Below are 27,036 nucleotides of genomic sequence, written 5' to 3' on the forward strand. Positions count from 1 at the left end.
GCCTCACTGCCCTCACAGTGAAGAACTTCTTTCATCTAATCTAAATCTACCCTCTTTCAGTTTAAAGCCATTACCCCTTGTCCTATCACTGCCTGCCCTTGTAAAAAGTCCTCCCCGGCTTTCCTGCAGGCCCCCTCTAGGTACTGGAAGGCTGCTATAAGGTATCCCCAGAGCCTTCTCTTCTTCAGGCTGAACAACCCCAACTCTCTCAGCCTGTCTTCATAGGAGAGGTGCTCCAGCCCTCTGATCATCTTTGCGGCCCTCCTCTGGACTTGCTCCAACAGGTCCGTGTCCTTCTTATGTTGGGGGCCCCAGAGCTGAACACAGTACTCCAGGTGGGGTCTCACAAGAGCAGAGTAGAGGGGGAGAATCAATTCCCTCGACCTGCTGGTAATGCTTCTTTTGATGCAGCCCAGGATGTGGTTGGCTTTCTGGGCTGCAAGTGCACATTGCCAGGTCATGTTGACCTTCTTGTCAACCAACACCCCTAAGTTCATGTCTGCAGGGCTGTTCTCAATCCCCTCATCACCCAGCCTGTATTTGTGCTTGGGATTGCCCTGACCCATGTGCAGGACCTTGCACTTGGCCTTGATGAATTTCATAAGGTTCACACAGGCCTACCTCTCAAGCCTGTCAGGATCCCTCCAGATGGCATCCCTTCTCTCCAGTGTGTCAACCGCCACCACAGCTTGGTGTCGTTGGCAAATTTGCTGAGGGTGCACTCAATCCCACTGTCCACGTCACTGACAAAGGTGTTAAACAGCACTGGTCCCAATACTGACCCCTGAGGAACGCCACTCATCACTGGTCTCCACTCAGGCATCAAGCCATTGACTGCAACTCTTGGAGTGCTGCAATGTCCTGGTTTCAGCTGGGATAGAGTTAACTGTCTTCCTAGTAGCTGGTACAGTGCTATGTTTTGAGTTCAGTATGCAAAGAATGTTGATAACACTGATGTTTTCAGTTGTTGCTCAGTAGTGTTTAGACTAGAGTCAAGGATTTTTCAGCTTCTCATGCCCAGCCAGGGCATAAGAAGTTGGCACAGGACACAACCAGGGCACCTGACCCAAACTGGCCAACGGTGTATTCCATACCATGTGACATCCCATCTAGTTTAGGAACTGGGAAGTGGGGGGGGGGGAATCACCGCTTGGGGACTGGCGGGGTGTCGGTCGGCGGGTGGTGAGCAATTGCCCTGCGCATCATTTGTACATTCCAATCCTTTTATTACTACTGTTGTCATTTTATTAGTGTTATCATTATCATTATTAGTTTCTTCTTTTCTGTTCTATTAAACCGTTCTTATCTCAACCCAAGAGTTTTACTTCTTTTTCCCGATTTTCTCCCCCATCCCATTGGATGGGGGGGGGTGTGAGTGAGCGGCTGCATGGTGCTTAGTTGTTGGCTGGGGTTAAACCACGACATACCATCCAGCCAATTCCTTATCCACCCAGTGGTCCATCCATCAAATCCATGTTTTTCCAATTTAGAGACAAGAATGTCGTGCAGGACACTGTCAAATGCTTTGCACGTGTCCAGGTAGATGATGTCAGTTGCTCTTCCCTTATCTACCAATGCTGCAACCCCATTGTAGAAGTCCACCAAATTTGTCAGGCAGGATCTGCACTTAGTGAAGCCATGTTGGCTGTCACCAATCACCTCCTTATTTTCCGTGTGCCCTAGCATAATTTCCAGGAGTATCTGCTCCATGACCTTGCTGGGCACAGGTGAGACTGACTGACCTGTAGTTCCCCAGGTCTTCCTTTTTCCCTTTTTAAAAATGGGGGTTATGTTTCTCCTTTTCCAGTCAGTGGGAACTTCACCAGGCTGCCACGACTTCTCAAATATGATGGATAGTGGCTTGGCCACTTAGTCTGCCAGTTCCTTCAGGACCTGTGGATGCATCTCATCACGTCCCATGGATTTGTGGACCTTCAGGTTCCTTAGAAGGTCTTGAACCTGATCTTCTCCTACAGTGAGCAGTTCTTCATTCTCCCAGTCCCTGCCTTCGCCTTCTGTGACTTGGGCCATGTGGCTGGAGCACTTGCCAGTGAAGACTGAGGCAAAAAAGTCATTGAGTGCCTTCTCCATGTCCTGGGTAACCAGGTCTCCCGTTTCCTTCTGGAGAGGGCCCACATTTTCCCTAGTCTTCCTTTTATCACCAAAGTACCTATAGAAGTTTTTCTTGTTGCCCGTGACATCCCTGGCCAGATTTAATTCTATCAGGGCTTTAGCTTTCCTAACCTGATTCCTGGCTGCTCAGATAATTTCTCTGTATTCCTCCCAGGCTACCTGTCCTTGCTTCCACCCTCTGTAGGCTTCCTTTTTGTGTTTGAGTTTGTCCAGGAGCTCCTTGTTCATCCATGCAGGCCTCCTGGCATTTTTGTCTGGCTTCCTCTTTGTTGGGATGCATCGCTCCTGAGCTTGGAGGAGGTGATCTGTGAATATTAACCAGCTTTCTTGGGCCCCTCTACCCTCCAGGGCTTTATGCCCTGGTACTCTACCAAGCAGATCCCTGAAGAGGCCGAAGTCTGCTCTCATGAAGTCCAGGGTAGCAAGCTTGCTGTGTGGCCTCCTCGCTGCCCTAAGGATCTTGAACTCCACCATGTCATGGTCAGTGCAGCCAAGGCTGAGCTTCACATTTTGCACCAGCCTCTCCTTGTTGGTAAGAATAAGGTCCAGCATAGAACCTCTTGTCATTGGCTCCTCTATCACTTGGAGAAGGGAGTTATCATCAATGCACTCCAGGAACCTCCTGGATTGCTTATGCCCCACTGTCTTGTCCCTCCAACCAATAACGGAGTGGCTGAAGTTCCCCATGAGGACCAGGCCTTGTGAACATGAGGCTGCTCCTATCTGTCTATAGAGGGCCTCATCTGCTTGGTTTTCCTGATCGGGTGTCTTGTAGCAGATAACCACTACGACGTCACCTGTCCCTGCCCTCTCTTTAATCCTGGCCCATAGGGTCTCTGTCAGCTCCTCATCCATCCCCAGGCAGAGCTCCATGCACTCCAGCTGGTCATTGACATAGAGGGCAATACCCCCTCCTCGTCTCCCCTGCCTGTCCTTCCAAAAGACCCTATATCCTTCCATTCTAATGCTCCAGTCACAGGACCCATCCCACCACATCTCCATGATGCCAATAGGACCCCTGCAGGCATGCGCACATCTCTAACTCCTCTTGTTTATTCCCCATGCTACATGCATTTGCATAGAGGCATTTAATTTTGGTCCCCAATGAAGCTGACATTGGCTGGAATGGCTGCAGTTCCTTTGTGCAGCTCTTCAGGTGCTCTCCTGCTGACCTGTGATCCCTCTCCAGGCTCTGGGCATCTATTGCTGGCACTGGCATCGAACTGGTAGGAGTGGGATGGATTTAGGTTCTCCTCCCCTGGAAACTTTAGCTGAAACCCTCTTCTTCACCAGCTTGGCAAGCCTATGACTGAAGATGCTCTTCCCCTTCTCTGACAGAGGGACCCCATCAGCCCCCAGTAGACCAGGCTTCTCAAAGTGAGTCCCATGGTCTAAGTAGCCGAACCTCTGGCTGTGGCACCAGTCCTATAACTGTTTGTTGATTTGCTAGATTTGACTGACTCTTTCAAACCCCTTGCCTTTGATGAGGAGGATTGATGAAAATACTCCCTGCACTCCAGAGTCCCTTACTGCTGCTCCCAGGGCTCTGTAATCCTTCTTGATACTCCTCAGACTGCTCCCAGATGTATCACTGGTGCCCATGTGAAACAACAGCAGCAGATAATAGTCAGTGGACTGCACGAGGCTTGGTAGTCTCCCCGTGACATCCCTGGTACGAGTGCCCAGTAAGCAGCACGCTTCTCTAGACGGTGTGTCAGGTCAGCAGATGGGTGCCTCCATACCTCTTGGAAGAAAGTCGCCTGCTGCTATCATCTGTCACCTTTTCTTAGTTGCACTGGTTGTTATACAGGGAGCAGATCAGGCTGCCTCACTTGGCTCCATTGTCTCTCCTGATGTGATGGGTCTTTCCTCTTCAGTCTGCAGAGGTGTGAAGTGGTTCTGCAAGGGTACCTCAGGCCTCAGGAGATGTCTCTTCCTCCTGCAGGTCCTTGCCATTGCAAGCTTCCATTCTTCTGCTTTATTGGCCCCCCTCCCTTCTGTGTGTCAGTGGGGGAGTTTTTGGCTGGCCATGAGCTGTGGGTCCACTGCTGACTGTGCTTGGAGCCAGCTATCTAACTCCTGCTCAGCCTCCCTGATGTTACATAGCCTTCTCACCACCTCCTGCAGCTCAGCCACCTGCTGCAGGAGGTCCTCCACCTGGGTACACCTGCAGGCAGGTCTGCTGCCTGTCCCTTTTGCCTACACCAGAGTTTGTAATGTCACCTGCCTCCATTGAAAAACGTTCCCCGTACAATTATGTATCACAAACCAGTTTTCATATAACAAGATCTACGTTTCAAGTGCAACTGAAGGGCTAACTGTGCTGTTTGAATGTATTTAAATGATCTTTCATCTGTAATTTATGTACATTGCTTTTGTCAGGTATGTATTGATTACCATTCTATTGGATGTCAGTTCACTCTCTCCAGAGATGCATGGAGCAAAGCAGAGGTGGTCCTTCTGTTAGAGCTCTGTTAAGCTGTAATGATTTGCAGCCTTGCATACCACAGAAGCTGTGTAAGGTCATGGATCTTGGGACTAGAGCAGGCTGACCTATGCAGCATGGAGTTTGGCCTCTCTGTGGATATGCTTTGCTATTTCTTTTTGCATATCATAGCCACACAGATCTGTAGGGCTGTATTGCTCCAGAAACTCAGTTGCGGTACATACCTGTGTTATTCGAAGATTTTATATGTGGGCAGCTACTCCTTGCAGTTATCAGAGTGCAGTAAATCTCCATATCTGCCTAGGCAGGTTTATAACCTGGATCAAATCTATGGCTTTGGTTTTTTAAAGAATCATAGCACACACATCCTTTCCACTTCTCGTCCTGTATTAGTCACAAAACATGAGATCAAGAGCCTTAGGTGGTTTTTTTCTTTTTTTTTTTTTTTTTTTTTTCCAAAGGCAGGAAAGGTTAAACATTCTCAAGACAGCATTTGTTTAAAAACTTTTTAAAAGCTGATGTGTCTTCAACTGTTATTACTGTTCCTTATTACAGTAGCTACTGCAAGGCTTAAATGAATGTCAGGGATTCAATGTGCAAAATTTTGTTTAAACACAAAGCAAAACTCAGCTGATTAGCTTTAAAAAGTCTTACTACTTGGATACAATTACAAGTTGACATTGCAGGTGCTCTTCCCCTAAATGACACAAACCAGTCTTTTGCCAGCTGCATATAGTCAAGGTACCCACTATATAGCTGTGGCAGGCTACTGTGCAGTTAGTTTTCTCTGTGTTGTTCTGAGGATACATCTAAGGAACAAAGCTAAGCCTTGTGTGGTCAGGTGTGCCAAAAGTGGAAGGGAGATATTGTGATAGAAATTCTGGATGGTGCAGGAGTTTACCATATCCCATTATGCCAGGGGCTCAACAATTTTGAATGACTTTTTTATACTCTTTAACTAAGCTAGATAGAGATCTCTGAACTATGTGAAGCAGACTTCTTTTGCAGTGGGGAGTTGTGCAGGTGATGCAAGCTTGCGGAGTTCAGCAGGACCTGTTACCCTGAGTGCAGTACTGCACCAATGTTCTCTTGCTGAGTGGTACTGCGCTATGCTATGTAAAGTACTGCTTGGATCAGCTCAAGACTGGCTGTCCATCCCATACAAATGTATCCTTAGCTTCCTATTCCTCACTGCTACAAGTCCATTAAGAAATTTCTCAGAGACTCAGCTTGGCAAGAAAGAAAAACAGGCTTTGTCAGGTATTTGTGAGCACGTTGTACCTTTCCACAGATGAATTTTTAGTATCTGTAGTGCTGAATCACGCAGGTTGGTAGCTCACAGTTAATTTTGTTTTGCCTCTTCACTGCCATCCTGAAAAGAAAGGTTGGATTAAAAAAAAAATAAATTCAAAAACATATCCAGAGGGAACGAATACCACTGATTAACTTAATAGGTGAATGAGCATCATTGCACTACAGAAATATACCTCTAAATTGGATTCTCAGTGCAAGAAATCCAAGGGAAGGAGCTTGACAATGACAGATATTTCTATGTGTGGTTTAGTTGTAGACAGTGAAGCAGTTGGTTGGGTTTTGGGGGGGGGGGTGTCTGTTGTTTTTCTTGTTGTTTTTGTTGTTGTGTTCTTAAATACCTAAGGAATGCCTGGGTAGTTCTATTAATTTTTATTCACTTACTTATCCTTTAGTCAGGAAGACTGCTATTTAAAATGGAACAGAATTGGTGTAAGGAGCTGGGTGTAGGGAAAGTGGGGAAAATGCCTGTTTTCCTTTGGTGCCATTTCTGATGTTTCTGAGACCCACATCATTCCCTGCAGCATGCTGGCTAGGACTGTTTTTGTGTTAAAGTTGCTGATCCCCTTCTGTTTGTTGGCTCTGTCTTTTACACCAGGCAGCCAGAGCTCATGATCTGGCTTTCTTGGGTCTATTTGAGAACCCACCCAAGAATGCAACATTTAAGTTTGCAAGTATTAGCCTGTCCTATATGTACAGCTAGATGACATCTGCACTCAGATCATGCTTCTGTCAAAAAATGTCATGAAACCTTCACAGAAACAGCGCCCTACCTTTTAAAATTTGCTCATTTGGTGGCTTCCTAAGAAAAAAGGGATGTTTCATTTCTATGTTTCAGAAGGGTTCTAGGCAGGAGGGAAGCATCTGGATGTCCCATGTGTCCCGCCACTGGCACAGAGGACATTAAGTAAAAGAGGAAGGCTTGTTAGGCTGTTATAGGGTTATGTACTAAGTCAAAATCTGGCTTCTGAGCTTATGTCCTTTACTGCATCTAGCTCTCTATCTCCTATAAACAGTAAATTATATGCACTGGGACGTGTTACAATTTCTTAATTTTCAATACCTTTTACCTTAGCTTAGAGAGTACTGAATTATTTCAGAGATAGGTCTTCTACATCAAACATCTATTTTTTTTCCCAGATATGACTCTAAATATCTGTATAAACTGATCAATGATACAGAAATTTTTGGCTTTGGTACACTACACTGACTGCTTGTTACTGTGATCAACAAAACCTTTATTTCATGCCTGAACAACCACTGGGACAACTCACATGAGAAATGCTAACAGTTCTTATTTGTTCAAGATTTGCCCTTGACTTTTTGTTGTACATCTACAGGCAGTTTTCTCTGCTTCTGGGAACTCAAGCAAGTGGCTTGTAGAAATCAAAATTAAAATTTTTTCTCTTCCACACTAAGCTTTTGGGATAATACACCTTGTACCTGTGGAAATCCAGTGAAGAATTTCCCTTTTAGCCATATAATTTTCGTCTGTAGCCTACCTGAGCAAAGATATATGTTGATAATTTCTGTTATTTCTGCACCAGCAAATGCTCTATTAATGTTGCAAACGCACTTTCATTATAGCCCTCTTTTTATCCACAGCAGCTACATTTTTTGAAAAATTCTGCTGTCTCAAAACTGCCACCATTAGTCTCAGCTCAAAAGTTTTCAGGACGGTTTCAATTAAATGCAGTCACTTATTATGCAAGTGGGAGGAGAACACAAAACTTCCATTACTTTTGTTTTGAACGTAATAGCTCGAAAATAGTTACATATGTACTTAAACTGTGGTGAAACATATTTGCACATGCAGAGCCGTTCATGTTTTCAAAGCTTAGAGTTGCATTTTCTTTCTTCCTATCATAATAATTAAAACCTAAACTAACCTAAAATCCTATCAACTCGTTTTTCCCACATTTTAGAAACATTGTTATAGAATGGCAAATGGTTTCTTCCTTCTATTGTATGGGTGGATTAGAAAGGCTGTTTATCCAACAGACTGTATCTGTTTGTGATTTTAACTCTTGAGGGTACTTTATCAGTGGACACAAAAAAGTGCTTATGTTTGAATTTCATTTGAAACAGTATTCCACTGCCAGTTAAATGTATTTTTTATCATGAATCACATCAGTTTCGAAGAAACATCTCTTAATTTGCTCTTCCTTCAATACTTTAATTTAAAAATTAATTTTTGTTCCAATATTTGTTTGAAAATATTTATGTCAGTTTATTTTTTTGTGGTATCCTATTAAGTTAGTAGTATTGGGACAGGAGATCATACACCTTATTATGTCTTCCATTATCTCCTAACATGTCAGTAGTGTCGGCACAGAAGAAGTATCCCAGTACTGTATAATAAGGTATACCACTATGTCCTGTTACTGACATTTCCTGACAGAGAAACAGACAAGCTGGTGTATTTTTTAATTTTATTAAAAAAACCCAAACAAACCAAACTTATTGATAGCCACAGTTTTGCACTCACTGAAACATCCTGTGATTAAAATCAGTATCTCACATTTGTATTTGTAATGACAAAACCTGATGTTTTGACACTTGATGGAAAAAATAGAAACTGAGCACTCCATGAACTAGAGGCAAAGCTGTCTTCAAAACCTTTGTGTTAGCTCATAATCTAAAATTTTGAGACAACTGTTTTTCAGAAAATACTATGTTTCATATTAAACTTTGAGTTTATTTCTGAAGTGGCATTTATTTTCCAGATTTACTCTAGTTTGGGAAATTTTTCAGTTCTGACTTCTTTTGGTGGGGAAGCAAAAATGGCAAGTTTTGATCAACTCTTTTTGTAGCACTAATGTGGAGAAAATAGGTATTCTGTAGTTTGTTGGAGTTATTTTACCCATAATATAGCTACGGAATTCATAATCCTTGGTCACACTAGTATTAAGCTCTTTCAGTGGTATGTTGGGAAGAATACAAGAGAAGGGTTGATTAACTTTGGTTTTTAACATACTGTCCCCTAATTTTTAATAAGAACTGTGCTGATGATGATAGTGGAGTATTCCACTTACCTGCTTTAAAATTAATGCTATTTAAATTATTATAGTTGTTTTGTTTGGGTTTTTTTTGTGAGAAAGTGGGTTTGGAGTAAATACTAAAACCTTTCATTCATCTTGAACATTTTTTTTATGTTTTAAGTATATTATGTATACCTATATAACAAATACACTTTTTAAAAGATCTGGCAATGTTTTCTGTAATGCCCAAAACCTCTATTGCAAGATTGGCATGGTAGTCAAATGAGGGAAGGAACCCATGTGAATCTCTGCAACATATGACATACACCTTGTTCAGCATTGTAATAAGCTGAGAGCACCTTCTTCAGTTACAGAATGCTAAACCTGTTTACAGAGCAGTTCCTTTCCCATTTCAGCACCCGTCTGCCCTTTTTCTTTGCTTTATGCCATGGTCAGTCCCTATCTTCTGTGATGGCAAATTTTTTTTAACTAATCTGACCATGGTTTTATGTTCAATTTTCAGTGCCCTAGACTCGGTATCAAAACTCTTTCAATCAGTTGCTGTCCTTGAGCTGTTAAGTGACAGCAAATATTACCTATCTGTCCTTTAAATCAGTGCCAGCAGTGCTTCTCCCCAAGACTCACTGAAGAAATCTGCCAAGTGGCAAAAGCACTTGGTATTGACCACATGTAGACTTATAGCTGTGAGTCTTGAGGTAGCAGGGTTTCCCCCCTCTTAGTGCTGCTGCATCCCCGAGTGAACCAAAGGCCACTAGGTTGTTGACTGGCAAGGCAAACTTTCTCAGTGTGTCCATCAACCTGTCAAATGCTTCTCTGCCTGTTACAGACAAGCACTGAGCCATACTCAGAACACAAATGCCTAGAGTAGGCCTCATTTTGTTTAAAAGAGAGCGAATACCTTCTCACTTGGAGCTTTGTTCAACGTGAGGCTTGGAGCTTCAGTTCATATAAGCAATAATTACTTCTGTTGGCTCAGAGCATTTGCATGTGTTTCTTCTGCTTCAGGGCTATGAGAAGCAATGCTGTTGGTAGATCCATATGTAATTTCTGCTCTATACAACTTTTAGAGTTTCCTAATGAAATCTGACTCACAAAAATAAAATTGTACTTCATTAATGCATTTAAAAATATGCCTTAATGATCTACGACCTTCAAATGAATCTGCATTTCAAGTAGAGCTAAACAGAAAGAGTTTTCCAGATGCAGTATATTTCTGTAGATCAGGCAGTCCACAGCTTCACTGCTGAAATAGCTCCCATATGCTGGGACGTGGAGCAGGTGTTCTCTCGTCACTCAAAGCCAACCAGTTGACATCCGATTTCCAGATGCTCTAAAATACTACCTTATAACAGTCTATTTTGTGCAGTCCTGCTCATGTTCTTATCTTTTATTAGCTGTTTTCAGGATATATATTAGTTTCCTCTGACAAAAAAAAAAAAAGTAATGGATTTGAAATGAGCTCATGCATCTTTGTAAAGTTATAGGGTGTATATAACCAAGTTTACATCAGGCTGCAACTTTGGAAACTTATTTCTGTGGCTAAAAATGTTTATACCCATGGGTTGGGCATCTCGGCAGTGCTTATCTACAAGCTTTTAATTTCATCTGCGTGATTAGTACTGTTTAATTTTTCTCCTGACACCCTGCTACTTTTCTAGCTTTCATCTGTGTTTGTCCTCTTGTATGTCCCTAATTTCTTTCAATACTCTTGACATCTACAGCAGGTGTCTTTGGCCTGAATGCTCCTCAACACCCGCTGCCTTCTTCCAGATTCCCTTTTAATAAGTATCTCAACTGCTACACATTGGGGGGGAGACAGGTAATTGTTTACATATTATGTGAAAAATTGTGATTTTTTTTCTTTGACAAGCTAATCTTCCAGTGAAAAAAAGAATAGTTTCCTTTTTTTTTTTCCCTGTGTGTATGTGGGAAAAACCAATACTTTCCATTTTTATCCTACTAAATGGGCAATGACCAATGAGAAAGATGTGGAGAAAGACTCTTCTACTTTCTTCTGCAGGAAAGAAATATCAGTGTTACTTTGTGTTGCCTTTTCTTGTTTCAGAGAAAAGCTGCAAAACATACAGTTTTTTAAATGCCTTTTTCCTTGTATTGCAGTAGGTGAAGAAACAAAAACCTGAGACTTTGGTATTCTTCCATGCTTCACCAAAAATAAACATTATGATTGTGCAACTTTGGGAGAGTTATACTGCCCTCAGATTCTGAACATATAGTTGATTCTCTGTGAAACTGGAAGATATCAAAAGAAAGTTACTGCAGAATCTAGACATGGTAGTAATGTTGTTGTGTCAGTGATGGCCTAGGATTTAAGAAATGCAATGTTCATTGGGACAGATAAAGTCTTTTATGAGGCCAACTAGAATATTTTCCTTTTGTGTCTGCCTCTCATAACTGATCTAATAAAAGATAACTTGTTATTACAAAGCTCATGTTTCTGGACCTAGGCCTTTTCCCAGTTTTTTTTTCCACCACCCTGCTTTATCACTGGATACAACACGTGTCATGAACCCTTTCTCTCACAGCAGTGTTTTTCAGAGAAAGAGCAATGATGGCTACCACTGATTTCAGTGAAAGCTGTATAAGTCCATCATCTCTGAAAAGCAGTTCTGTCCCAGGCTGATCATTTGGGAGTCCAGACCTGATTCTCCTCAGTTTGAGAAGAATTATGACATTCCTCTCTATTGGAAAGCTTTCATTTTTGAGGAATTCCCACTGTTCCCTGCACCCCTCCCCGGCCATGGTACCCTCAAGCTATGAATCTGGCTTTCTCACACAGAGAATGGGGATAGTCAATTCCAAGGTAAACTTGATCTGAAATTAATTGTAATGACAGATTTATACAAATAATTGCAACTCTTTTCTTCGGTTTAGGAGTTCTGGGTCCTTGGGCTTTGAGGACCATATGCTTTTTGAAGCTGGGGTATATACAAATAACTGGTATCACCAAAAAAAGTTTGGGTTTTTTTGTTTTGTTTTGGTTTTTTTTACTTAAAAAAAATTTGCTTTTAAGTTCTAGTAATTTGTTTGTTTGTTTTGTTTACTGAAGTCTGCAAAAATGCTTTGAATAGTAAATCGGTAATCTGGGCCCAGTCCCTTTTCTTTCAAAGTTAGCAGACATATGAGATGTTAAGTAGTTTCAACAATCAGTGATGAAGGGGAAGCTTAAAAGGCCTGTTCCTAGGGGATCATTTTATGGTACTTAGAATTTTTCTTTTAAAAAAAGAGAGAGAGAGAAAAGCAATAGTTTTAGAAAAAGCCAACCTCTCCTCCCCAAACGAAAACACAAGTTTCAGCAGGCAAGTTGGCAAGGTGAAGATGGGCACCTTTTATTTTTATCTAACTCAGCCAGCTCTATGGAAACCTTGTTACAGAGTTTTTGGAGTTCCTTATTTTCGCACAGGGAATATTTCCATTCACAACAATATGACTTGCATCAGGACTGGTATATGTATCATTGCATATATTCCCTTATATCTGTTAATAAACCAAGTTTCTGTTTGCCTTGGGAGACAGTAAGTCTATGAATTTCACACGTTCACTGAAAAAAGTCAGTGTAATATTTTAGGTAGAGAAGTGCAGGAGTACAGTTGTAGAGAGAAAAGGAATGCAAAAAGTATGGAAATATCTGCTTAATAATAGTGCTGTGGTTTGAGCAACATGTGTGACTGGTATCCATGTGCTAAATAAAGAATTTGTCACTTCAGAATGTCTGCAAAGTAACATGGCTGATTTATTTCGTGAAGCCACTGTGGTTGCTCTACCTTGTCACCAGAATCCCCATGGACATGCAATACTAGGTCATGAATGAAGAGTGTTTTCTGATGGGCCTTGAAGGAAAACAAAACAAACAAAAAACCAACAGTGTTTGATTTGCACCCTTAGAAGGTCTAAGCTCTGTGAGATGTCATTTTAAAATATTTCCTTTGTTTTCTTTTACTTAGTCTCAATACGTCAGGCTCAGCTAAACGAGGAACTAAATTAAAACTGTCATTTCAGCTCATAAATAACAGATGTCTCACCCATTTAATTATTTATAGTCTTGAATCTTTCAAAAATGAAAATGGCTATACACATTTTTAATGTAGTTCTTGGTAATTTGCTGCATGAATGATAAGATTCCAGATAATCCCAGCACACAAACATGAAAAATAAAACTTTGACTGACTCGCTTATCTTATGTGACTGCTTCTTCGATCCCCTGTGACTTTTTTAAATTAAAATTTAAGTGAAATCTAATCACAACAAAATGATGTTCATACACTTGCATTAATAATTTATCTGCTAGAGATCACAGTGCAGGTAGTATGGACATTAGAGATTCATTTGCTGCCTGAAAATCAATGCTTTCTCTTTTTGGTAAGATTCATCTTTTCATCTGTGTGAACTGTATTTGGATGGATCACAAGTCTGAAATATTAATGTTGAAAGAAATTGAGACTGTGCCAACATTAAAACACCCCCCCCCCCCAAATCCACTCTCCCGTATTCCTTAGCTAATGATAAAATTATGTCACTTGACTTAATGACTTATTCTCTTTTTGTGAACATAGCTAATCCAGTGAAAGATGAATTTACTGGCTTGACAAAGATTCACCATCACAGCACATAAACCAAACATGCAGTGTATGAGCTGAAAGAGGAAACATATGGATATGAATGCTACAATTCATTTTGGAGAAAAGCAACCCCCCCAAGAAAACACACCTAGTCTTCTCATCTCCTAAACAGCACAATTCAAGTTCCTTTATGAGAAATAAAAGGGAATTGCTGACAGTCCTCACATAAGGAAAAAGTGTTCGGGCTGTCTGGAATCTATACTGTGTGGTCTAAGAATATTTTATTTAAGAGCTCCCCTTCCTTCTCTCCCCTTCCTTCTCTCCCCTTCCTTCTCTCCCCTTCCTTCTCTCCCCTTCCTTCTCTCCCCTTCCTTCTCTCCAAGAGGTCAAGTATCATTCCTTGGGTGAAAGAAGGGTGCTTTTGGGGTTAGGTAAACTGAGGGCGGCAAACCCTTCAAAATGTGATTATGAAGGAATCACATGTATGGTTAGAAAAACATTTGCAGAGCAACTATGGAAAAAAATGAGTGGGAGTTAGCATCTTGGCAAGTTGCAGGCTGCCAAAAGGCATAGAACACTGACTAAAGAAATTGTATTGCTGTTTGGTTCACAGTGTGTTCAGGAACACAAAATCTGTTTATGCTCTTTTAGTAAACAGGAGCAATATCCAACAGCTGATCATGTAATTCTAGTTGAAGCAATCTTTGAGACCTAAATCTTTCAAAAATTCTTGGAGATCAAAAGGGTTGCATGCAGAAGGCTTTGGTAGTTATGGCAAAATATTTATACAAATAAAAAGAAGGATATTTGACTCTACCAAAAAGGAATGATTTTGCTACTTCTAATCAGGTACAGCAGCATTTATTAGCTTGGCATTTGTTAACAACCTTTGTAGGCATAAATCAACATAGATCCTTCGAATTGATGGTATTGTTGTAAATTGTACCTGCTAAAGTTCAAGCCCAGTGTTTTCAATCAAGAGCTGCTCCTTTGAGGGGGAAGGAGTCTACCACTTATGATGGAGAGACTGTACTGGTACTTGGCCTTGAAGGGCTGATTAAGAGAAATAACTTATACCTGCAGCATATTAAAGGCAGGCATAACTACTTACCAACTGTTGGATTACTCTAAAGAGAGTTAGAAAAGCACTGCAGCACTGTCTGTCTTCTTGGTGGTTGTTCAGCCTGAACACTTTCATATTTGCCAGAAAGAATTGTGCATTTGCAGTCTCTCATTATAATGCATCTAGGGGAGTGTCCTGAGAATCTCTGCTTCTGAGCGGAAGGTAGACTGACTGTAATCTGGATTTGTGGGAAGTGGCAGATAAGAAATCCAGGGTGGAGCTGAGTGGACTTAAGCATTGATATTCCTGTTGGTAAGGAGATGGGGCTGGACATTTTGGGGAGAGAGAAGTAGAGGATGGGAAAACAGAACTGCTGTGGCCTGAGAGAGAAATGGGTAAGAACTGTTTTTGGCATGTTTAGTAAGGACTTGGGCATATAGCATAGCTGAACTGTGGCCTCCTTGAGTATCAAAAGCTGCTAGCTACGTGACAGGGAAGAAAAGCAAAAGCAGCAGGCTGTTGAGTGACTACAAAAAATACAACCTGAGTGCTATGAGGAAGAGAGGATTCCCAAGGACAGAAGAAAGATGTCAAGTCAAGGAGCTGAGGAGAGCTGCTGGGCCTGGCTTGTTGATGTAAAAGGCAACTTATATTTTGAATACGAGTGACTGGAATGCCCACATAAACTGATTAAGGCTTCCTTGGTGCTTAATAAGCTGAACCAATGTTGGTGAATAAATGTATAAAAGCACTTTTATACATGCCAGGTGACAGAGTCAGGAAAATCAGTCTTTTGCAAACGCCACCCATCCAAACTTGGCTTCTAGCTCAGTGTGTTTTGTAAATATTATGTCAACGTGATACTGCATAACAAAGGAAAAAATATGTACTGGGATCTATTTTCTCAGCTGCAGGGAAATCTAACAGGCTATGGTAATTGGAGATGACAAATCAGGGTTACAAACAGATGTCTGTTCTCAGTTTACACTGTGTAAGGATTGACAAAGGTAAGTAAAATAATGATTTTAAAAATCTGATTTAATCTGTAGCAGTGTCCCTTTAATGATGTTTTGCACCAGTGCAGAATTACATATTGCAGCTTTTTACTGCCCTTTGCAAACTTTCTGGAAAATATTTTCCATCATTTTGACATTTCATTTAAAATGAAATATAGAAGATATTAGAAATTCATGTTCATGACAGGTATTATTTGTTTGACTTTGAAATATACAGAGAACACACATTAATGCACAGTGTCTGAAGTGTTACAGGGGTGTGCGTCTGCATATTCATGGGACACTTCTTTACTCCACAAGAAAGCGTTGCAGAATCAGAAGAGGAGTGACCTTTTATAGTACTAAAAATCTGTGTGTGCAACAATGAATAATTTAAAAAGGGCCCAGCTGAAATTACCTTCTTCCCAATATATACACACATGTGTGTGTATAACCAAGAAAGATAGAATGTTATTTTTCCTTGCTAAGTTTTACAATTCCACAATATTTCCTAAGTTGCTTTTGTTTACAGATTCAGTACAGAAATTCTTATCCAAACTATTATACTCATATAGGTATATCTATATTTTAGCTATAAGCCCAGGATACATATTTAGGGATTTGTACAAACATGCCTCTGTAAATGCTGCTCCAAACAGGGAGCACCAGGACCAGAGTGCTGTCACTGTATTTTATCTGCAAATCAACTGAAGAGATGTCTCCTTTCCAGTCATCTTTTTGGAGTTCCACTTGAGCAATATGTAGGTATTACATCTCAGGGCTGGAAAAGGAGTTACTGTAAGTTTATACCAAAGTATCAACTGAGAGCTAATAAGGTGGAAGTTACTGTTGAATTTTGTAATTTTTTTCTTTCTTTCTTTCTTTTTAAAAAATTCTTCGAGAAAGTTTATTTGGTTAGGAGTCCTTTTAAATTGAGGCAAGTTATATTCCTTTTATGCTAGAGAGGAAACGGGGACAGTGAATGGGGTTTTTATTAAAATGCACATATATGATCAGAGCAGAGAATAAGTTGTACAGTGGTTGAACCTGTTATGAGTGCAACAGAGTATTGATTGACAATTCCTTTTTGTTGACCAGATAAAGATAAAATCCATTTGAATTTGAATGACAGTTGCCTTCCTTCATGGTTTAACTGCTGTGTAAAGAACTACTCTTCATGTTTTTTTGACGACCTGATTAACTGTTTTACAAACCCAACACACATTGCAGGTGTGGTGAGGAAGGCATTTTAATATTTTCTCTTTTTTTCATATCAAATGTTTCCTAAAGAATATATTGTTACTGAGGAATGTTATTTTGATTTATACAGCTTCTTCTGAAGTGGGGTTTGTCAACAATTTGTATTGAACCTTGGGCTCAGCTGACTTCTATATTTAACACAGTCACAAACTTTAGTATATAATTGTAAAGCTTTCATGTTTCTGATCCTGAGCTTGCACCTGTGGGTGTTGAAGTGTGTGGCATAGTATCTGTAGTCTTTGTAAAACTGAGAGCTACTAAGTTGGAAGTTTGTTTATACAGCTGGAAGAACCAGAGGCTTTCTTCCTTTGCTGAGGTGTTACTACTTTTCCCTCCAGAAAGCCCTGAAACTCTGACCATTTGAAGGGGAAATTCTGATTGTAACTGTTGAGCGCTAAAAAAGCCTTTTAATTCTGTTTCCCCTTAACTATCAACACTGGAACTTTCTTAGTTCCCAGAAAAGTTACAAGGACTTGTTGTTTGCAGTGGGAATAGACTCAACCTAGTGACACTTCTCATTCTTTGGTCCTAAAACTTATTTAATTGTAGTGATTGCTATATTTTTAGTGAGGCCCAGGTCTCACTCTACTTTGTGTACCCATGTTTGCCTGTGCAGTCATTGCAAGTACACATGAATATCAGAAAGTGACCTGTTCTAAGTAAGTCAGTTGTTAACTCCTTATATGCAATCGCTGAATTTACATGTGCAATTGTACAGTTAGGCAATACCCAAGTTTTAGTAATGTAGATAACTATTGTTGGTGATGTGCATCATAGCAGAGAGCATATGCATCTAATGCAGAATAACTGATTATATCATTACAAGGATGTAAAATCCTTCTCAAACAGGATTAGTAAGTAGATATCTTTTTAATTGGGATATACTTTTTTAAATGGCTGATGTAGAAGGAACTGTACTGGTCTGCTTCCTATTCTAACTTGGACCATCTGGAACTGATGTCTGTGTTTAGCTCTTACATCATATATGTAGGGTCCCCAATAACTGCTGAATAAAACAAAGAGGGTCAGTAGGGAAGAGATAACCTTGTCATATATGCATCTGTCTAACATTGGTAGAAGTCAAGGATTAAAAAAAAAATATCTAATCAGTGAATTTGCAACTAACATCCATAGACTAAACCAGCTGATTAAGTCAATAATCCCTTCTTGGTCTGAAGCGTATAAAACTTGTGTGATTGTATTATTTTGTTCAAATTTTATATAAAGTAATTTTCCAACTTCCCTTTGATATTTTCCCCATAACTTTAGTTTCCAGTTACAATTGTCACAGACCTTACACTTTTGAATGCCAATGCTGGATTGTTTTTTCATGCAAAGTGGTCTCTGATCAAAAGCAACTGATTATGTACTCTCCTCACATGCATCAGCATGTTGATAATGTGAAATCTCATGAAGAATTACAGTCAGTGCCAATCACTGTCTAGCTGAAGGTCAAATTTTACATTCCTCTACTGATGTCATCGTTTTTTTTCTGTACTAATCTATAAACCATGTAAGGAATCCTTGGATACATGTTCTTAACAAAATGTATTTATGCTTTCAACTAGTGTTTTAGCATGCAAAAACAGAGTTCTGTTCTTGTTCAGTGTGCTATTTCCATAATCTTTATTGATACTGGAGAAAGGAAACACTAAGAAGAGTCCTGGGGTAAGGAGTGTTTAAAGCTGAAGAGTGATGCTTAGCTATTATGCTTGTTTTGTCTGCATGTGGGTACTACAGAGGGGCATATCTATACTCAGTGCAATTCCCATAAGATTAGTCACATTCATTATTGAGTCTGCTTCTGCTATGTTAGCATCTGGATGGTGTCAGCACTGCAGATGATGCTTTGGGGGGTTAGTGCCATGCTTGTGCCCTAAAAGTCCCAGGAGCACAGCCTACTGGCTCAAAATAGATTGGTTAAGAAAAATATTTTGTTCAAATGTCCTTAATCAGTGCTGTATCTTTTCTGATTTATTTCATTTACATTTAACATATCTGATTATTTGCTACCTAGTGATTGTTTTATATTAGGCTCCCATATGAAGAAGTTGTATATCTGGCAGATCTAGGTAATCAACAAACACTTTAATAAGCTTGGTCAATAGAAGGGTATCTCTGAGATCAGACACCAGCTATGGAAATAGCTATGCAGCGTAGTAAGCTAGTGTTAACTTATGAAATGTTTGCCCAGTTAAGCTTGTAGTAAATATAAATTGGAAAGTCCAAAAATGCAGAATACCCCCCTGCCAATGGAAAGATACTAACAGTATTCATTTCATGTCAGTTCCCTGCATTTGAAATGTAAAGGCCAGAGATTTTGAGAAGGCAGTTAAACTATATCATATATGTGAGGTCTACATGTTATTTGCAGACAGCTTATCTTACATTATTGTTGTTCAAATATGGAAACCAGGGCTATATATGTAGGAGAGAAAGATTCCCCTCTTATACTGTATTTCTGCTCATGTGAAATAAAAGACTACTCCACCCCTCAGCCCCATTCCCAGTTATCACCTGTGTAATAGAAATAATAGCAAGTCGTTGTGCTTAAGAACTAAACCTTCATTTCCAGATTCTAATATTTTGCTACCAGTTTTCAGAATACAAAATAAATAGGAAATTAATTTTGCACTTTTTTTCATAATGTTATACTATAACTCCACTGTGTCTACATGGTAGAAGTGCAATTTTTTCCCTGGCAAAATAGATGTGTTTTTGTTTTGCTTTCTGTCCTCAAGTACAGCTGTGTACAATGGGAAGGTCACTTAAAGGGCTAGCTGAAAACTTTTTCCTAACAAGATTATATAAATCTAAAACCTTTGTGCTCTAAATCACATCTTTAAGTATAGGGACATTCGCATTGAAGGAACTGGATGCAAAAGGTAACAATCAATTTTTGCAGTGGGGTATGATGAATTCAGCATCTTAGAAAGTGGAGGTGCATGAAGATTGTTATGCACGGTACTGCCATAGTCGCCACACATCTCAGTCAGAAATGAAATTTTATTTCAGCCTTTGCCTTCCCTTAGATGAGATATATATGAAACAGGTTGGAATAACCTGAATAGTATTTCACTAGCAGATCATTGCCATATATTTTTGTGTTAGATGCTTTAATGCTGCTAATAAGGAAGAAGTTTGAAGTATTTGAAAGGTTTCCTTTGAAATCGCTCTTAATGGGAGAATAAGGTTTTATTATTTTGTATTTTTAGATAATTTTCACTGTGTGCTGGAAGTAAAGTTTCAAAAAAAGAGAAGAGTATAGAGGCTTTTAAAATTTTGCTTATAATGAAACCTGAAATCCATTTGAATTCTGGCTGACTACTGCTCTAATATATTGCAATTGTAAGTTGGACTTTTTTTTTTCCATCCATGGTAGATTTTATTTCTTAGAATTCAGTATGATCAGAGACCCACTGATTCCCTTTACTAGAAGGGAAAGTGGTGTATTGTGGTAGGTAGAATCTATCTGGAGGTACCCATTCATATTTGGTTACACATGCTCGCAGTACCTGTAGTACACTGCTAGTGATGCACTAATAAATGTTTTTCCAATGCTCAATAATAGAGATTAATAGATATTTTGCTGAAAAGTAAAAATTTCATGAGGAAGGGACATTTCCTTACAAATTCTAGCTATACCAGGTCTTGTGGTGTTACTTAAAGGAGGACATGGTGACAGAAATAGTTATGTATTTTTTTATGGGACCAAAGTCCCCAGAAATACAGGCTCTGTTCTGCTTTGACAGCCTTCGTCAGATTAATCCCAAAACTGTTTTCCTGCAGTTTTATAAGTAAACTAGGATTTTGCCAATGGAAAACATTTATACGTTTATAGAGGCTTTTCCTGATGTGATATATGCCAGAGTGATTCTTAGCATTGAACTGATTTTCAGTGAAGAATCTCTTTCCTTATTAATATTTAATGCTGGTGTGAAAGGAAGGCGGAAATAGTATTTCTCATTTATTAACTTGTATAGTTAAATTGATGTCATTCTAAGAAAGATGGTGTTTCTAATTTAATTTTTTGATTTGCATAATGTAGGTATAACAAGTCAATGTGGTAAGGAGCGTGGTACCCTAGTGTGGTCTATTCTGGGACTACTCTGTCCAGTGTCAGTCAGTAGGACAATAGATATGTCTGTTCAGTCCAGAACTGGGAATTCAAGGTTATGGATTTCTTTCACATTAACCATTCCCAGGATTACACTGTACCTAGGCCCAGTATCACAGCTTCATGGTTTGAAAAATTACATTTTAATTCTCAATCTTCATATGGAGCCAGTGCTGTTGAAATAATTATTTTCTTGACTTGGGGAAATATCCAAAGTCATAACTGGAGGAACTCGTATCTTTAACAAAAACATAAAGAAAAAAGAATGAAGACACAAAGCTTAAAAAAAAAAGAAAAGAAAAGCTTTACCAAGATATATGAAAATGTTCATTGTATATTTCTATTTTAACTTGAATTGCACATGTAATATTTTTGTTGTATTATATACACATTCACTACAAAATCTAGTGCTCTACCTTAGCCAGAACATACAAATATTTTTTGCTAGATGAGATTTTGCTAAATGTCCAGTGTCTTTCATTTTTAAATGCATGTAATAAAGTTTGTAGGAAGCTCGCATGCCCTCAACTCTTACTATTTTCTTTGAGAGTTGAGAGTATTCTTTAACTTTTGTAAGTGAGCCTGCCTGGCTAAAAAAGTTGATCTGAGCCAGCCATACTCGTGATACCTCTGCATCTGTGTCTGTGAAAACTCCGCAGAAAGAATCTGTGGTCTCACCCTGAATTAATCTTTTCTGAGTCTCCACCCAAAGAAAATTTACAAATTTTTAAGCAGCTCTGCGTTATCCACTTAGATCCATGTCTAGCAAGCTCATTGTGTAGTGATACCGAAAAGCCGGTCGAAGAAACTCTCTGAGACTCGTTTTGGAGTTTTAGAAAGCAGGCATTCTTTATTGCAGCGTTGGATGCATGGGGGATAATTCTACCTAGCATGCATACCACAGGTTTAGCACAAACAGGTTATATAGAATAACTAATTGCATATTAATCAGATTAGTATACATATACATAAAAATGATTGCAACTGATTATCTTAGTACTGCCTACATCCGATCATGCGCAATGAAGGATCCATTTGAGTCAAAGAGCTGCTTTTGCGACCACCGACCCATTTGAAGTTCTTGCTGGCTGTCCTTGAAGTCTTTATTCTTGTCCTTGTTCTTTGATCTTGAAGCTCAATGCAGTTTCAATCACATGTGGTCAGTCTCAACATTGTTCTCATCTAGTGTACAGGAACATCTAGTCATAAGAGCAAAGAACTGCAAAACTTATGAATAATTACTAGTTAATGACTTGACTAGACTTTGTAATTATCTCCCCGGTTACCCTTTGTCTGTTGTTTCAACCATAATGTTAATATATGGTCATTTATCAAATCTCACTTGCACAGTCACCTAGCAGCAAACCAGTTTTCATAGAAGGTACAAAATATTAAAACCATCAAAATATTTAGACATACCATACAGAATGTATGGAAATATGCTATCAGTAGGACAGCATGCTCTTTTGTGTCTTCACATAGTTAGTTTTGTTGTTAAGCAATAACATGTGCAAACATGTTTCAGAACAATGTGCCAGACTTTGTCTATATTTAATTTCTGAATGTCAGTCAACAACAAGTTATTTCATCAAAAATTATTTATTTATTGGAATTTAAAACTGCTGCTTCTGTACTGTAAATGAGCATGCATATACCTTGTGACTTTGTAAGTACACTCATCAATTATCCTTAAAAGAAAGTTAGTGATTATAGCAGATGGCAGATCAAAGACTCCCAGTGATGTTCTAGTATACCCACAGAAGATGGATGAGAAAGACTTCCCTAGATCAGACCAAAGATCTATCTAGTCCAGCAGCAGACTTTTACAGAAAAAGTATAGAAAGACCCTTTTGAGGAAAGACTCACTTAATATTCTTGCAACTTGTGGCAATCAATAGTTTAAGGACTTCCAAGTCAAAAGCTATATCCTAACCATCACATCAAATATCCAATGAGAGACCTATCCTTCAGGAATTTGTCTAAACCTTTTTCAAGACTTTTATAATTTAGCCTTTGCAACAGCTGTGGCACAGATGCAATTTTTCACAGTGCAATTATGTGTTGTGTGAAGAAATATTTCTTTTGCTATGCTCTGTGCTTGGACCTGATAATACAGCTACATAGTCCTGTTTGTGCTCTGTGCTTGTTTCCTTGCACTGCTTCAATGTTAACCAGCCTGTCACTTGGAGGGGGAATACATGTGGTTTTAGCTGCTGAACCAGCAGAGGCTTCCATTTAAGCTTGACTTTCAGCATGGGAAAAGTATCACTGAGCAACATTTCTCATTCTTAGTAGATATACCTGTTGCTGCTGGATTGTGACATTAGTCTTCATCATGATTATTAAGGATGAATACCTGAAAATTCAGAGAGATTTTGAAAACAATGTCTGTGATTTGCATATTGATCAATATGCATAACTATATTGCATTACAAATACTAAGCTGCTTATTTGCACAATAAACATTCTGTGATGATTGTCCCCCGGGTCACTTATCCCCCCAGCCTATCAGATCATTTTGACTGGACAGGCATTCCCCTTAAGTATTTTTTTTTCTTGCAGATATGCAACTTTTGCCTCCTGAGGCATTATTTCCCTTGAGGTTGCTTTCCCTCACAGAGAAATTTATTTATGGTTACGATGGTTTTGATGAGTGTTAATGGTATATTCTCCTTTTATATGATGCTTTTCTTTTTTATCCACAAAACATTTCAGGATAAATTGTTCATTGCTCCAAAGCTCCCTACCTTTCTCTCTGTGCCAGGAAGACTAGGAGATGGGTCAGTATTTCTCAATAGCAGCTTTGTGTGAAGCTGAGGATGAAAGAGAGAGAGGATAATGTGTGTGATTCTAGTTCAGCAGTTCTGGGCCACCATACAGATTTAAGCGGCGGCACAAAATCTTAACTCAAACGACTTTGAGTTTGACTCAAATTCTTCTACAGAATGATTTAGATGACATTTAAAGTCATCTTTGCTCTTCCTTAGTCTAATCTCCACCTATTCCATGATGCATTCAGTTTGGACCAGTGTTTCTGCCTCCAGACAGTCAAGCTGATTCCAGGAAAATGCTATTTTATAAGTGAAAGTGCTCCATGTGTGCCAAGAATACTGATATTAAGAGGAGTTCCTACCTCAGTATTTAGCAAGAGGCGGATTATCCATTGAAACAGAAGTGTAGATTGGTTTTTACAGGCTTGTTGCTGGCTTTAGCATGAATGCCTGCTTCTGTTCTTTTCAGAGAGAAGACCTCTGAGGATTCTTATTCCATTCGAGAGAATTTAAAATAAGTTAACCACTCAGTATCTATGCTTTGCTAGTGGGTCATTTGAAACATTACATATTTATTGACATAATAATTTATTAATAAGAATGTTATTTATTTATGATGTATCCATGCATGTGCTAGGCAACTCATAAAATAAAACTGATATTTACCAAGAAAAGCTTACATGCTTAGATAGGATAAAATCTCACGGTGATAAATGGCAGTATATCACCTGAAAGTCCAGGATTTTGATGACCGAAGACTGTTGCAAAATGTAGGAAAAATGTATTTTTTTTTTCCCCTAAACAACATGATAGAATTCTATTAATTTACTTTTGGATTTCTGGTTCATCACTCTCTTTTTCTACTTCTTATTTTATCTCTTCTGACATTTTTCCTGATATAATACTTAACTGTCATCTTTACAGCGTACATTGTGGGGGGCATATGAAAGAAGAGCAGTCATTTTTGTATTTGAAGCTAGAAGTGCCTTAAAAAATTGCTATGTATTTTGATGAAAAGTGGGCTCAAATGGTATTATATCCAATACTTCTAAATCTTACCACTTTGTGTAAAAATTTAAGAGTGAATGTATTGATATTCCTTTCTGTTCAAAACAAAAAGAAGTTTAAAAGCTGACAGATTTTTCCTTTGTGTGTGTGCTATTATTTATTTTGAGCAAAGGACTAGAAAAGTGGAAGTAAATGCATACGATGTTGATTGTTTTGTATTTCAGTAAATACAGTTTTCTTTTTTTTTTAAAGCCAGCTTTTGTTCAGTGAAATGAATGCTGTGAGAATATACTTGAACTTTACATATCTGTTATTTTCAACTGATAAGAACACTGGGACTGCTAAAATTGGACTTCCCTTCCTGGCTCAAGAAATATCCTGTAAAAACAGATCTCTACCCTGATCTTTAGATGATTAAATTTTTATGTTTTAAAAATCCCATTAGAAAATGCTGTTTATTTGAAACTAAGGTTCTTAGTAAGAATGTAAGTATTTTTTTAGAAGGGTTTCTTAAATCCACAGTGCAACTTCTGGTGAAAAGCAGAGGGAAATGTTAGACCACAGGGCAGAGTAGCCAGTAGCTTTCCAGTTAGGATACTAATATACAGGCTCTGTGATCAAACCATATTATTTCTGCCTTGTTTAAAAATCTTTAACCCAGGTCTCCACATCCCAGGTAAATCTTACGACTCTGGGGCTATGAGGTCAGTTTCTGTGTTTATAGATACACTGAAGGAATGATACATCTGATCTACTCAAAATATTTACTTCAGGATGAAATGAATTACTAGACTTCATTGACTTTTAACTAGATTTCTATTGATTATGAAGGGAGCCTTGGGTGAATAAGTCTATAGCCTGTAACAGAATATTAAAGATATTCCTACATAGCTTTAATGTATGACCTGTAAGTCACAAACTGTGAGTTTTATTGTGTAGGGAACATGATGTGTTTTAAATAATATAAATCTCCCATTTCCTTCAGGTAGACAACCACATAAGTATCTAGGGATGTATTGTATGTATTGAAACATTTTTAATTCAGGAGTGGCCATCTGATGACATATTGGCTGAATCAAACCTTACTGTTTCATCCATCCCATGACCTGCTTCCCAGTATCCTCTAGTCCTGCAATCCTCTTCCGTAAGGTAACCGCAATCAAGGTTTTCATGTAATGGACACACCTATATGTTGGTAATATAACTGGAAAGCCTGTGTACCTTCAGCTATGGAGTGACACAGTGCTTGCTCATATTCTGATAATGTGAGCTACCACATTTGGTCACATAATAGCATGGTCAATTGATGGGGTACCTTTGCTTTATTCAGGACAGTTTATAGGAGACATTGTGACTAAGCCTGATAGGGAAATGGTAGACATTACTTTGATTTTGGAAGAGACTGGAGGATGGACGTTGCTGAATCAGTGTGAAACTGTCCTTTAGTAGATATGTATTCATGATATTGCAATTGTTCGCCCTCTTTTTCATCTGTCATTATGGACAATAGTTTTTATTTTTTTTGTTTTATTCAAATTGTGTGATAAAACTAATTTAAGTCAACAGAATCTGCCCTTGCTTTTTTCTTTCCTAAAGTTAAACTGATTAAGAACCACAAAGATACACAGTTAAATGCAATCTTATTTTAAATTCTAAATGCTTTTGCAAATAGGTATTTGTTTCCATGACCAAAGTGGTTGCCTGAAGCCCAAGCTAATCATAATCTGAAATGAAAGAGTAGTTAGTTCCTTTCTTGCTGAGATGGGAATTCATTAACACAATTAATAGACTTTGCTGCCTACTAACCTTACTCTAAAATTACAAACTCTTTCAAATACTTTCCTGAACCCATGAATGCATGGCACAATCTGACTTTAAAGGCATTCTAGTGAAAGAAAATTCTTGTTCACTAGATTATATCTTGTGAGCAAGTGAGTATAAAAATGGATATATTGTATATTGTATGACTTTAAACATCTGTACCATTATGAAATAAGTTAGAACCCAAATGAAGGAGAAAACAGTGTTAAGGGATAGAAAAAGAATAGAATGACCAATGTCAGAGAAAGAAAGAATGTGCATTCCATGTAGTTTTCTTAATATTTGACATAGATTTTTTTTGTTTTCTGACACTTATGCAGCTTCTGGCCACCTCACATTATTTACAGTGTAACACTTGATAGAGAATTTCTATAATAAATGCAATTCATTTAATCACTGACTATGCTAATATCAAAACACATCCACCTTACAACCCTGAATCACAAACCCACTGGGATGTATCAATCTATCTCTGCCACAAATGCTCACAGAAAAGATGGCCTTTGCAAAGTGCCTTGAATATTAATGAATC

The sequence above is a fragment of the Haliaeetus albicilla genome, chromosome 12, assembly GCF_947461875.1.
Source record: "Haliaeetus albicilla chromosome 12, bHalAlb1.1, whole genome shotgun sequence".
NCBI lineage: Eukaryota > Metazoa > Chordata > Aves > Accipitriformes > Accipitridae > Haliaeetus > Haliaeetus albicilla.